A 12,950-nucleotide genomic window follows, 5' to 3' on the forward strand; every position below is an offset into this window, starting at 1 on the left:
AACTGGGACTGTGCTCCATTTTATAGCGCTACCTGCATTTAGATGGAGGCTTCTTGCTAGAAGTCCAAGGACACAGCAATACTTGACTGATCTGCATAAAACATGTGAGCAGGATCTCCGGATAAAGACAACTGTGCTCTAAGCACAAGATATTGCTAGATTTATTGGGTACTGTTGCTACGTATGACCATGAGGTGTTGCTGACCAGCTACTGCAGTCCTAGGCACTCAGCATCTTTCTCTTTTTTTCTGTTGGAAAGACGCAAGGCGGCACTCGCAGGCATTTACTCCTGGTGGGAGTTTTTACAGGTCCTGTCTCAAGCTCTTTCAACCAGGACCACTGTTGGGCTCCATTCTGCCACCACATTTGGTGTTGATGAGGCTGGTAGGAAGCATGGGCTGTGCTACTGTGAGTAAGCTGATAGCAGACAACTGGATGCTTGTAATGTAGGCACTTCAGTATTCACAGCCCAGGGTGAAGCATGGAGGACAGCCAGGACGCAGCCAGCTGAGGCTTAGCACCTCACAAGACTGAGTGGGATGGTGGGCTGCAGAAAAAGCAGGAGGAGAAACGCAGCCATATTGTCATCTCCTTTGACTCTAAGAGGATGTCTAAGAGCTGGTACTAAAATTTGCTTTTAGGCCCTCCACTGGCTGGTGATCCTATAACAAATCTCCAGCCACTTTTGTACCACCTGGACCTAATGTGAGGTTGTAGCTCTTCCTTTAAGATAAGTAATATGCACTTTTTCTATTTTGAAATAAATTTATCACATAATCAAAATAAATTTAGCACACAATCTAAAAGATTTCAGAAATGGATGCTGATAGACACAACTATCAACATCTCTGACTAGGCATGAAAGACTCAAATCTGAGTAATTAGCCATCTTCACGGGCTGCTACTGACCTTAGAAAAGGACATACATTACCAGCACCTGGTGTTTTTTTCTAGGAAATCAATCAATCAATAAATAAATAAATAGTAAAAAAGAATAGAGTGTTAGAGTGTTAACATTTAATTTCCTGCTCTGAATTGACTTAGATTTAACAACAGCTTACAGATACTTTTTTGACACCTTCTGGAGAAGGCTGATAAGGAAGCTTCCCAGACAATAAAAAAAGCATATGGTGGTTATTTAGCTGGCAGCGTGCCCAAGGAACAGACATCCTCAACACCACTGTCCTTTAATTATACTTACAATATAATTAAGTTAGCACAAACAAGAGTTTGGAAGGAATCTTTGTTGTCTTAACCATAAATGAATAAACAATCATAATGTGATTTTCTCAACTATGAAGACAAAAACAAAGAAATTGGACATGGTAAGGATACAAGCCATGAAGCTCTTTTTGTTACCATCCAAGAGAAAGACAAGCTTGCCTCCCTGCTGCCCTCATGCTCTTGCAAGTATTTTCTGTAATTCTTTCAACACTAGTTTGCAAATCAGTTGAGCTGGCTCAAAGTTTTCCTTCATTCATTTAGCAGACAAGTTCTTACTCAGAGAGCAGGAGTTACGAAGGGTTCACTCAAGTAGGTGTTGAGGAATCTTGCTCTTCATCAGCCTTGCCGGTGGAAACTGTATTTGGATGTCAGGCCCCGTCTTCAAAATCTTAGGAATGACACCTGAATATGGTGACACATGCTTGCTAGTTTTGCTGTATCATACTTTCAATCATTTTCTTCTCCCAATAAAACATGTACTAGTACTGTTAGATCACTGTGGTGTAAGTCACAGAAGTCTCCCCCTTCTGTCTTTGTCTCATGGCAACGCTACCTTCCAGCCTCTTCAAATTATGTCACTCTTTCCATTGATCACTGACTGCTCATGCAAGGTTGCACATTTGTCAACATGAAAGTGTTACGGCCAAAGCAGCAGACCTGTCCTCATGAATTTTTGATTGAGCTGGCATGGAGCAAAGGCATATGACGATACATTCTGATTACAAGGGTTATTCGCAGTTTCACTAAACAGTGAGTGTGTCATTAGAAATAGTCTAGTTCAGTGTTTAGTATGGGAAGTAACGACAACATTGAAGTTAGAAAAAGTGGAAATATTTTTTGAGTTTTTAAAGGTTTGCCCCAAAATTATGAGAAATAGTCCAAGAACATATTTCTTTCCAAATAAAAACTACAATTTTTTTTTTAAAGAGCTGATCTCCACAAGTCAGGTGCTTAGCTGATAGTGATTCATATGGATGAGATAAACAACTAAGATATTCCAAATTATGGTGCTTTCAATCTATTTTTATTTCTTGAGGCAACAAACTCTTCTGATAAAATTGGCCCAATTTTGACCAGTCTAAAAGTGAATTAGCATTTCACCAGATTAACCAAACATCCAGCATTTTATAGCTACATCACTGGTTCAGGGAGAACATCCGCTATTACTTTTATTGTACTGACATTCTTATCTTGTCTAGACAAGGGAAAACATTTTAAAATAACCACCACAGCTTTTCAGTCAATATGAGGGAATTTCAGAAACCGAACCGATTCCCACCTATTTTCATATAGATATACAGAGCCAGAGAGCAGATGACTCACTGTAAGGCAGAACTATGGAAAAGAGACCCTGCACTAACAACTTGCACACATGTTTTCCAATTAAAGGTACTTTCTACCTTGGAAGGAAAAGCTATGTTAAGACAGCTATTTTTAAATCTGCAGCCTATCAAAGTAGCTTTTGCTGTGTCACTTCCATTTAAGATGACTCCTTGCAGCTAGATAGATTTTGAGAAGCAAAACCCACAAAGTGAAGGTAGTACATAAAACTGAAGACAGTAACATTCCTCAGGAATGTTAGGCTTCCTTCTAGCAGTTTCTATATATGCGCTTCTAAAAAGTCCTTTGTGCTAGAATTAAGTGTTTGTGATAGGAGCTGGGTCATGACATCTAAGAATCCATAAAAAGCACTTGCAAAACAAAGCAAAAATCCCAAACGAGGACAGTTTATTGAAATGCAAGCTTTTTCTGTAACAGTCATGCTATGATAGAGCAGGATGTGTTTGGAAATAAAAAAGACAGTTTATCTTTTGTGCCCATGCCATTGGCTTCCAGCCCAAGATGGCCGTGAGGAGTGAAGATGGCCAAGAAGAGTGACGGGGCCCTTTGTGCTATGGATGCAGCGATCCACAGGCTAAGGGATGAGAGGCAACAAAACCACACAAAGAGGTCTCAAAGTACTAAGCAAATAGTAATAATTCTGGACCAGTATCAGCCTCGTCCTAATTCAAACTGGCAACACAGAGGTGAAAAAGAGTAGATTGTGTTCCCATCCCCTCTAGCTATGCTACTTGGAGTCCATGCTAAATATAAAGATTTTAAGCCAAGAACCAGCCTCATCTTTCTGTGCTAAGAAAAAGGGAAAGAGAGGGAGTGGTGCTGATGTTTTTGCACTGCCTCCCTTGTCAAAGACGTGTGCTGATGTCACCTGTCACTGAAATAAACTCTTTTTGACCCATGAACCCTTGTGGCATGGTGCACAAAGCACAGAGTAGCGAAGTGTGCATCGTGGCTGCAGGGCACATACTTCAGCTCTAGAGCTAATTACAAATGTGGCAGCATAGCACAGCACCGAATGCACAGCAGCAGCTTAAATTCAAACCTCACAGGTTTTTTTCACACAGCTAATCCCCACTTTCTGTGCAGAGCTGAGAAGTAAAATGGAGTTTGGTTCGTTGACAGCAGGAGAAACAATACAGAAGAATTAAAGAAAGCAGCTAAGCAGCAAAATGACAACAATAGCCTAAGGGAAAAGGGGAGGGTGAGTGATATTCTTCAGACAGAAACCAGTGGTGTGGGAGCCAGGCAGGGCCACACACGGACCACTCACAACATCACAGGGTGCTGCAGGAAATGTCACCACTAGGTTCTTACCTGACAGGCAGGTAGAGGAAGACGAAGCCATGAAAACTTGGAGCTAGGCAGCTATTTCTCCCTGGAAGCAACTCCTGCACCAAATGATGTTAATCGGGCAGGTACTGTCCCCGCATTCCCGGTAAGCCCAGCCCTGGAATTGAGGTTCTCCTCCCCCTCCACTCTGCCCTAGTGAGGCCCCATCTGGAGTACTGTGTCCAGCTCTGGGCTCCCCACTTCAAGAAAGATGAGGAGCTACTGGAGAGAGTCCAGCGGAGGGCTACGAGGATGATGAGGGGACTGGAGCATCTCTCCTATGAGGAAAGGCTGAGGGAGCTGGGCTTGTTTAGGCTGAAGAAGAGATGGCTGAGAGGGGACCTTATAAATGCTTATAAATATCTGAAGGGTGGGTGTCAGGAGGATGGGGCCAAGCTCTGTTCAGTGGTGCCCAGCAAGAGGACAAGGGGCAACGGCACGAACTGAAGCAGAGGAAGTTCCAGCTGAACATGAGGAAGAACTTCTTCACTCTGAGGGTGATGGAACACTGGAACAGGCTGCCCAGGGAGGTTGCGGATTCTCCTTCTCTGGAGATATTCAAGACCCGCCTGGACAAGGTCCTGTGCAGCCTGCTGTAGGTGACCCTGCTTCGGCAGGGGGGGTTGGACTGGATGATCCACAAAGGTCCCTTCCGTCCCCGACCATTCTGTGACTCTCTGTGGGACCATTCTGTGCTGGAAGCGAACTGGAGCAAGCTGTTAGTGTAAACCTGGGAGTTTAGAGCAACTGATGCTGACTGATTTGATTTCCTTGCCTGTTTTGCTCTGGTTTCAATGTACTTATAGTTGGTTCCTGCAACGGACCTCACAAACAAATGCTGTTCTAGAAATGAAGGTCTCTGGTATCTCTAAGAATTAAAGGTCTCACGACAGTTTGTAAAGTTCATCCTAATGCTTAGCCCAAATTCCGCTGCATTACTCGGCCACATCTCCTCTATCACTTCACCTGGACCAGAGACCTTTCCTTGTCAGACACATGGCACCTGAAGCTGTAATCTGCTCAGCAGCTGCTGCATCACAGCCGGGCGATCCAGGAGAAGCCAGGAGAAGCCAGCACCCCCCTTCCACTCCAGCAGACATCCATCAGTCAACCACCGCCCTCTAGAGGTGGCCACACTGCGGACAGAGCCGGTCTGGGCTTGCTGCCGACGAGCTGTCTGCCGGGGCGAGCGCTACTGCCTGCAGCAGGAGGAAGGTCTCAGCTGATCAGAGTCGATCCACGTACCGTTACAGGAATAAATTACCGAGCGCTGATTGTCAGCTCCTCGATTATTCCTCCCCCCCCTTGCCTGGGAGGTCACCCAACTGGCATTTTGCATTCGTGTATTTTGCACTCATGGTACTGCTGAGAAGAGTGAAAGATATAGCTAGCTAGCTATACGACACAGCTATAATAAAAAGCAGCAAATATAACCCCCAGACTAAACTGACTTTTGTTACAGCTTATTTTTCACAAGCAATGTGCATAAACTAAACCAGTGGCACAGCTGCATGAGTTAATTTTGTCCACACAAGCCAGATGTGTTGGTGTGACAAAAGCAGCAAGCCTTTACATATAAACACAACTACGTACTCTCATTTCTTTGCCTTGACTGGAACAGCCAAGCAGTTTTAAACGGAAGAATACAAAGAGCCCTGAATAGCAAGTAACCCACCAAATAATCAAGTGATGAATATACTGTTTCTGGTGTACAAAGACCTTGTTTGAATAGGTGAGTATTTATTTTAGGAGAAATTGTTCTGTACAGAGACTTAGTGCAAGATCCTGGAGGCACGAATAGCTCATGGCCAGGTTTCCCTAGACATGTCCTCTTTTTTCCAGCTGGAAATTCTGTCTAGGTGGAATTCAGCAATTTTTCACATTTTCTTCTGGCAGGCTGGCCAGATGCGCTGGCTTGCCTGCATATGTAGGGATTCTCCAGGTATCCACGCGTATGCACAGACCATCTGCGCATGTGCAGCCCCATACCTGAACATGTATTTCTGTTGGTAACATTTAATCACAAAAGAGCAGATCTTTAGACTCCCAGTAACCATTTCACTGCAGACATTACCCTAGGATTCAGGAGAGTTGTGTTCTGTTACAGAATCACAGCACAGTGGAGGCTGGAAGGAACCTCTGAAGATTGCCTAGTCCAACACCCCTGCTCAAAGCAGAGTCAACTAAAGCAGCTTGGTCAGGGCTGTGCCCAGTCAAGTTTTCAATATCTCCAAGGATGGAGACTCCACAACCCCTCTCGGCAGCCTGTTCATTAATCAGCCACTGCCATGGTTTTTAAAAAAAAAAGATTTTTCTGATGTTTAAATGGAATTTCCTGTATTCAGGTTGTGCCCATTGCCTCTTGTACTTTCACCAGGCACCACTGAAAAGTGTCTGGCTCTGTCTTCTTTACTCCCCCATCAAGTATTTATATGCATTGATAAGATCACCCCTGCTATACAATCCCAGCTCCCTCACCCTCTGCTCATATATGCCACATGCTCCAAGATGTGGCCCTTCCAGTGTGCCCACGCCTCTCTTGTACACTGGGAAGCCCAGCACTCCAGATGTCTGCACAGACCAACACAGCCTGGGATGCTGTTGGCCGCCTTTGCTGCGAGGGCACTACTGGCTCATGGTCAGCTCATCTGCCAGTACCCTCAGGTCTTTTAGAAAAGCTGCTTTCCAGACGTCCCTCTGCCTGTGGAGGTGCATCGGGTTTATCTCAGCTTCACTTCTTCCATGACTAGATGACCTCGGATTCAGCTCTCTGGGCCATGCTGTCCACAACATTGATGCTACCAGTCTCCTTTGTGAGGAGTTTTCAAACTTTGGTTGCCTGGGGTAGGTGCCATTTTTATTTGTTCTTCATAGGCAACTATCTTATCATCCTCTGTCAACGTGTGGCTGCTCATATTGACAGCATTCACTTGCACATGGGCTTTTATAGCAGTCACTGTCCTGCTGCCCAGGTGCCTCAGATTTTATGCAATTTACCTTCTCTGCTGCAGCATCCTTTCTTTAGGAGCTTACACACACAGACATATACACACATTATTCTGTTACGCTACAGGTCTAGAAACCGAGGCAGAACACTAAGCACTGTACACTATCCGATAGCCAGGGGCTATAAAGTCCTTTTCAGAACACAATGACATAGAAAATGCCCTTTGATCTTACCAGTTTCTTTCCCCTCTGTGGCTGCTGTATCCTAGCCTAGCCAAGAAGCCAGGAGGAACCCCTGATATTGTTCCCATAGGGAGCGCAGGGCAGTAAACATTATCCAGTCCCTTCTGCATGGAACTGAACAATTTGTGCTTGATTAAAGCTGAGAGACTGCCAACTTCAGAAAACTCCAGGTCCTAACACTGCCCGCTTATTCTTGCTGTGTGTTCTTCGTCCTGCTCTGCGTCATGACAGCCGCATGGCTGGTTCCTTCCCCTCTGCAGGCCACGGTTTGTCTTACATGAGCATTTTCATCTCTGCTCTAAAGCAAACTGGATTCCTTCATGGGTTTTTCTATCCCATTTGAAGTTACAGTGTCCAAGCACTTTGGAAATAAACAGTGATTCATATATTTTCACAACACCTTCAGGGGCAAAGAAGTACAATTATCCCCTGCCAAATTTCAGAGCCTAGCTCCAAAACTGCAGGTTTGTCACAGCTTCTCTACATAACTCTTTCCCTAGTCACACGCAGCAGAAAGCAGGATTGTATCATGCACAGCGTTAAGCCACTTTTACTATAGGCATTGCTGCTGGCATACTAATGAAGCTGTATAAATCGTTATTGATTCATGTGAGCAATGTAATCCTCTGGGCTTCAGTTACTTGCATCATGCTGGGCTGTGTCCAAAACCCACACGCTGACCTCCCGAAGCCGCGGCTGCTCTCCAGAGCCTGTGCAACGCTGCTCCCTACCTGTCCCCTTGTGTCCACCTCTGCAGAAGGCCTCCACATCTTACACGAAGACCTCAGAAGAAGGGACAAAACCACCTTCCTTCCGCTTGGCTGGCCCATTTATCCCAGGTGCGAACCAACTGGATCGCACGGGGGAGGAGGTTGGCCTTCTACCTCCATAAGGGCAGACATACTGGATTTGTGCTTACTTTACAATTAGACTTGGAACCTAGAAGCAAGAAAGTAATATAGTTTCTTATGTAACCATATATTTATTTTGGTTTTGTGCGGCTTCAAGACAAATCTAAAATGGTGCTGGACCGTGCTGCTGCCCTCAAAAGAAGTTTGTCAGCAGAGTAACAATAATGTTCTGCTTCTGAAAATGATGTGCTGGGCTTTATGGTCAGCTTTTAGGTTTGAATGCTCTTTTTCCACTTTGATATTTGAGCCCTCCCCTCAAAGAAAATCCTTCGAGTGTGTACATGGCTCTCCAAGCAATGGTCACGGGAGGACATAGAGAAGCACAAAAAAAAGACGCTGACGGCATCTGAAAATGATTTGCAATCTCTTAGCCGCATGAGCTCAGTCGCGTTAACATAGTGATTTAAATACTGTGGATGGCTTTTCTGATGTTCTTTTAGAAATTTCTTATTGGAATTTTTAGGCATCCAAAATATACTTAAAACCAACGAACCAGTGGAATGAAACAGAGCAGATAATACTGACTAAGCACTCTGAGCCCCATCTTGCAGCCCCAAATCAAGCACATTGCCACCAAGCACACAACTCCAGTGACCACATGGGACAGGATGCAGAACTGGGCTAGTGAACCACATCATGTCACAGAAGTTGGGACATTGCGTGACAAGAGCATCCTTTACGGCTCTGAAAAATCTATACTCCCCACAGCCCAGCCTTGCCATAGCAAAGCCTAGTTGTATTTGGGAAAAAAATGACATTGCAATGTTTTTGGTGCCTTGGACATCAGATGTGCTTAAGGTAAACACAGAAGGAGTGGCTGACTTTTTTTGTAAATACTGCAATAAAATTACAAATAATAACAGTATGTGATAAATGACACAAGGAGCATTTTAAACACAAAAATGAGGTGGGATCCTAAGGCTGCCACTAAAAAAGGAACTGACCCTGCACACTGCCACAGATACCTCAGCTCTGCTCACTCAGCGAGGGAGAAACCCTGTCCTTGGCGGTGCCATGCCATGGCTCTGTAGGGCGGGGGATGCCAGGCTGCTGAGCAGTATGAGACTGCTTGCACACAGACATTGCTGGGCACATGATGATGGCACTGATGCAAGTCGGGCTCCTACAAAATGCTCGGAGACCTCCAGTGCTCTCAGGAACAGGGAGTGCCCATTTCCTTGATGGATTAATTTGATTCTCACTGGATCAAACAGAAAGCCAACAACTGGAAAATACAGCCAGCTACCAGCCAGTTCTGGTCTTCCCATGACAGATACAGGACTGGCTTCTATTCAGCCAGGTTATAAGTGGAATAACTGCTCTCAAGTCAATGGCCCTGATAGCAGAGTGCGCTGTCATTGCACTGAAGTCAGTGGAGCTATCTGTGATTTACACAGGTATGAACATAGCCAAAGCCTGGCTGCATAGACTGCAAGGATAGAAAAATCATGCCCTTCCTCTTCAAGGCATTTCTCACACACAACTACTACCTGAAGCACTTCAGCCTTGCCCTTCTTCCATCCCTTTTCCTCACCTGGTCCTGTAAGGTCCTCAGACCAAAGGCTGTCTCTTATTATTGAGTGATGTTTCTCCCCTTCTGTCCATCTTGAGCAGGTTGCTTGCTCAACTGCCACATGAATAATGCAATGTCACCAGCATCGCCCTCAGGGAGCAGCCAGGGTTAATGAACAGCATTTGACAGTGAACTGCAAACCTCTCCCTCCGCCTGTTGTCTGCACAGGCTTTCAAGGGTTCAGGCAGCTGGGCACAACAACCAGAGACTCCCCAGGTTGTTTTCTGGGAGCGATGGGAAATACCCAGTGTCAGAAAAAGGAGTTTAAGCTAAGCGTACAGCCACATGGTTAGAAAGCAGAGAAACCTCAGCCCGGAGCTGACAGTGACGGATGACTGTAGGTGCTGTGAGTATTAGCTGCTCCTCACTTTACCCAAATGTCAGGGCTTTAAAGTGATGTTATTAAAGCACCACAGAAGTGCAAAGATCTGTGTAAACTGAGAGGATAATCACCATGCAAGTGGAGCACGAGCTGTTTGACTGTGTTGAAATTATGTTATTTGGCATCCCTCTAATTTGTCACATGGCCTGAAACACTAAAAAAACCCCTTATCGTGTTTTTATGCTCTGGGTTCACGACAATTGCTTTTCCTGCAGCAGACAATGATTTGTAAAGTGACTTTTCTTATTCCCAGACTACCCAAAATTTTGCAAATTTGTTTCCACGAATTAGAAGTGGTTTAGAAATAACCTTGGCTCAGGGACTGGCTCTGTTATGGGGCTTTTGCTGCCATGACAGCTAGCTGAGGGAAGATAGCTATTTCTAAATTACTCTATTTTTACATTAATATTTCTTTTTGAGGAAAATAGCAGTAGAAGCAGTATTATGTTGGTTGCTTGCTCTGAAACAGGACTGGTCCCTAGGAAATACAAATATTTATCACCCGATCAGAGGCATCCCTAGTCATTTCACATGGAAGTATACTCACTGCCTCCCCAGTCCCAAGCCTTGGGCTCACTGGGGGAGTGGGGGTGGGTGCAGGGAGCAACCCCTTTTCTCCTCTGTGCTAGGAATTGGCAGCAGAAATATATCACACTCTATGACAGACAGCCTTACATGGCCAAAGCCCGACAGCCCAATACCATATAATCCTAGAATGGTTTGGGTGGGAAGTGACCTTAAAGATCATCTAGTTCCACCCTCCCTGCCATGGGCAGAAGAAAGGAGCGAACCCGTCCCTGGGTGGGCTCGAACCACCAACCTTTCGGTTAACAGCCGAACGCGCTAACCAATTGCGCCACAGAGACTCCCTTGTTGCAATTGTCGTCAAAATAAAAAATATTTTTCCTTCCTAAAATGAAATTGCCTTCCTAAAAACATTGATTCCAAGTAACAGAGATGTCACATAGACCAAAGTGGCCTTTTCCACCACTTTAACAATGGTTCAAAAAGATAAAGCTGAGAGTTCTCATCCCCCAGGAAGCCATCAGGTGGCTATGAAGTGGTGATCACTGCCGTTCACCATGGCTTAGGGCTACATTTGAATCCACAATGCAGAATTTCAAACTGCAATACTTGACTCGCATATGTAAGTCAGGAGCACTGGTACTCCAAACCACAGAACTTCAAGATCAGAGGGGTTGAAGAGTGTCGTTGTATGAAGCTCTGCAATACAGATCAATCCAGAGCTGTCCTGTCCCTGTACAGTTCTGTTCTGAAGGGTACAGAAACTCTGAACAGAAACGACTGAAGAAGGGCTTCTCAGCTGCTACTGCGGTCCCTTTGCTTCTCTTTCTACCTTTTGACTGCTCATTGCCTCCTACAATCACAGCTTGATTTTGCAGCACACTAGAGGTGGAGAAAGCAGGGAGGTGTTACCTGTCCTGTACCAATACAGGGTGAGATGTCACGTGATATGCTGAGCACTTCCCCATCTGCAAGGAGACCAGCTTACACTGACAGCTATGACACTTCTGGATTAAGGATTAGATCTAACATTTTCAAAGCTTTTGTTGCAGTAGCAAGGGCCCAAATTTGGTGTCTTCTGAGTGCTCTGAGGACCCAAGCACTACTATGTCTTGGTCATTTTGGTGGGCTCTTCACACTTCAGGAGATCAAATGTGCTATTTCAAGGTTTTCACAGAGAAATTGCAAAAGTGATTTCATGACTCACTTAAAAATTTTAAAATATTTATCATGAAAAGATAAATCCAAGAGCTTACTGGGGAGGAGCAGGAAGAGGGGAAGGGAAAAGGTAAACAAATCAGGAGAGGCACAAGACCAAACTATATTCCAAGCACACAGAGTGGAAAATACAGGCCAGTGCCAGCAGCCTGATAATCCAAATTCTCTTTCTATGCACTGACCTCTTCTGAGAAAAGGAAAGAATTTAAAGGAGCGTAAATGATAACTGTACACATCCTGGAAGCAAACCTAAAGGTGCTGCCAGGAAAAATCACCCTTCTCATTACAGAGCCATTAACACATTCCCTTCCCATTCTGCCGGGGCAGCGGAGCTCACACCTACAGAGGGAGGGGGAGGGAGGGCACGCTTCTTGCCCCGCAATGCTCAGTCAGTCCTCAGCACAGCAGAAGGATGGACACTAAATCCGAGTGGCAAACATGGATTACAGGATTAGCAGGATAGACACATATTACTGAGAAAAGCCACTGTAACACACTGAACGTTGGCACCCAGGTAGGCAAGGAGCACGGGAACAGAGCAAGCATTACACCCGCGGGACTTCCCAGCAGACGAGGTGCAGGTCGCTTGCTCCTTCCCCTCCCACAAGGAACGACAAGCACCGCTGCAGGTACTGCCATCCAAAGAGCTGGGAATGAAGGAAATTGTCCCAGACGCTTTTTTAAAAATCACAAGCTTTGCCCTTTTTGCGTGCTACAGATGGCAGAGTCACCAAAATACCAGCAGCTAGATCCACAGATAACATAAACCTGTGCAGGGTTTATTTTTCCCTGTTCTTCACACAGCGACATCCTCACACAGGTACTCATCATTATACTTCTCCTTGCATGCCATTCCAAACCTCCCTTGGACCCAGAGAAATGGAAGTTGTATTCATTTTACACACCTACTTTATGCCAATTTTGTTTACACACTTCTCCTGGCCACCTTACACACTGAGAAGGTCTGCTTTGCACAGATTATCAGGATTGCAGTATCTGCCCCCAAAACTTCCAGTGGAGCTTATTCTTGCCTACACCAGCTTTATATTTGGCCTATTTGCCATAGTCCTTGCAGGGTCAAGGTAGTGTCAGTATTAGTAGCAACGAACTAAATGTTCTTTAGCACTGATGAAAATCCCGAGAAACTCACTAAAATCAACGGAGACATTCCAGATGAGGGAGGTATATGGCTCAACAAAAATAATGGAACAAAAAACACCCACAGATGCAGGAGAAGATGTTGTCCAGATGGTTAAGC

The 12,950-nt window shown here is 45.1% G+C and overlaps 1 non-coding gene across 1 annotated transcript; it reads right to left on the bottom strand.

Moving 5' to 3' along the window:
- Positions 1 to 10,741: 10,741 nt before the first annotated feature.
- Positions 10,742 to 10,815, bottom strand: TRNAN-GUU (transfer RNA asparagine (anticodon GUU)). Its single transcript has one exon. It is a non-coding gene; the product is annotated as a tRNA-Asn (tRNA).
- Positions 10,816 to 12,950: the final 2,135 nt, after the last annotated feature.

This window comes from Opisthocomus hoazin, chromosome 4, assembly GCF_030867145.1.
Source record: "Opisthocomus hoazin isolate bOpiHoa1 chromosome 4, bOpiHoa1.hap1, whole genome shotgun sequence".
Taxonomy (NCBI): domain Eukaryota; kingdom Metazoa; phylum Chordata; class Aves; order Opisthocomiformes; family Opisthocomidae; genus Opisthocomus; species Opisthocomus hoazin.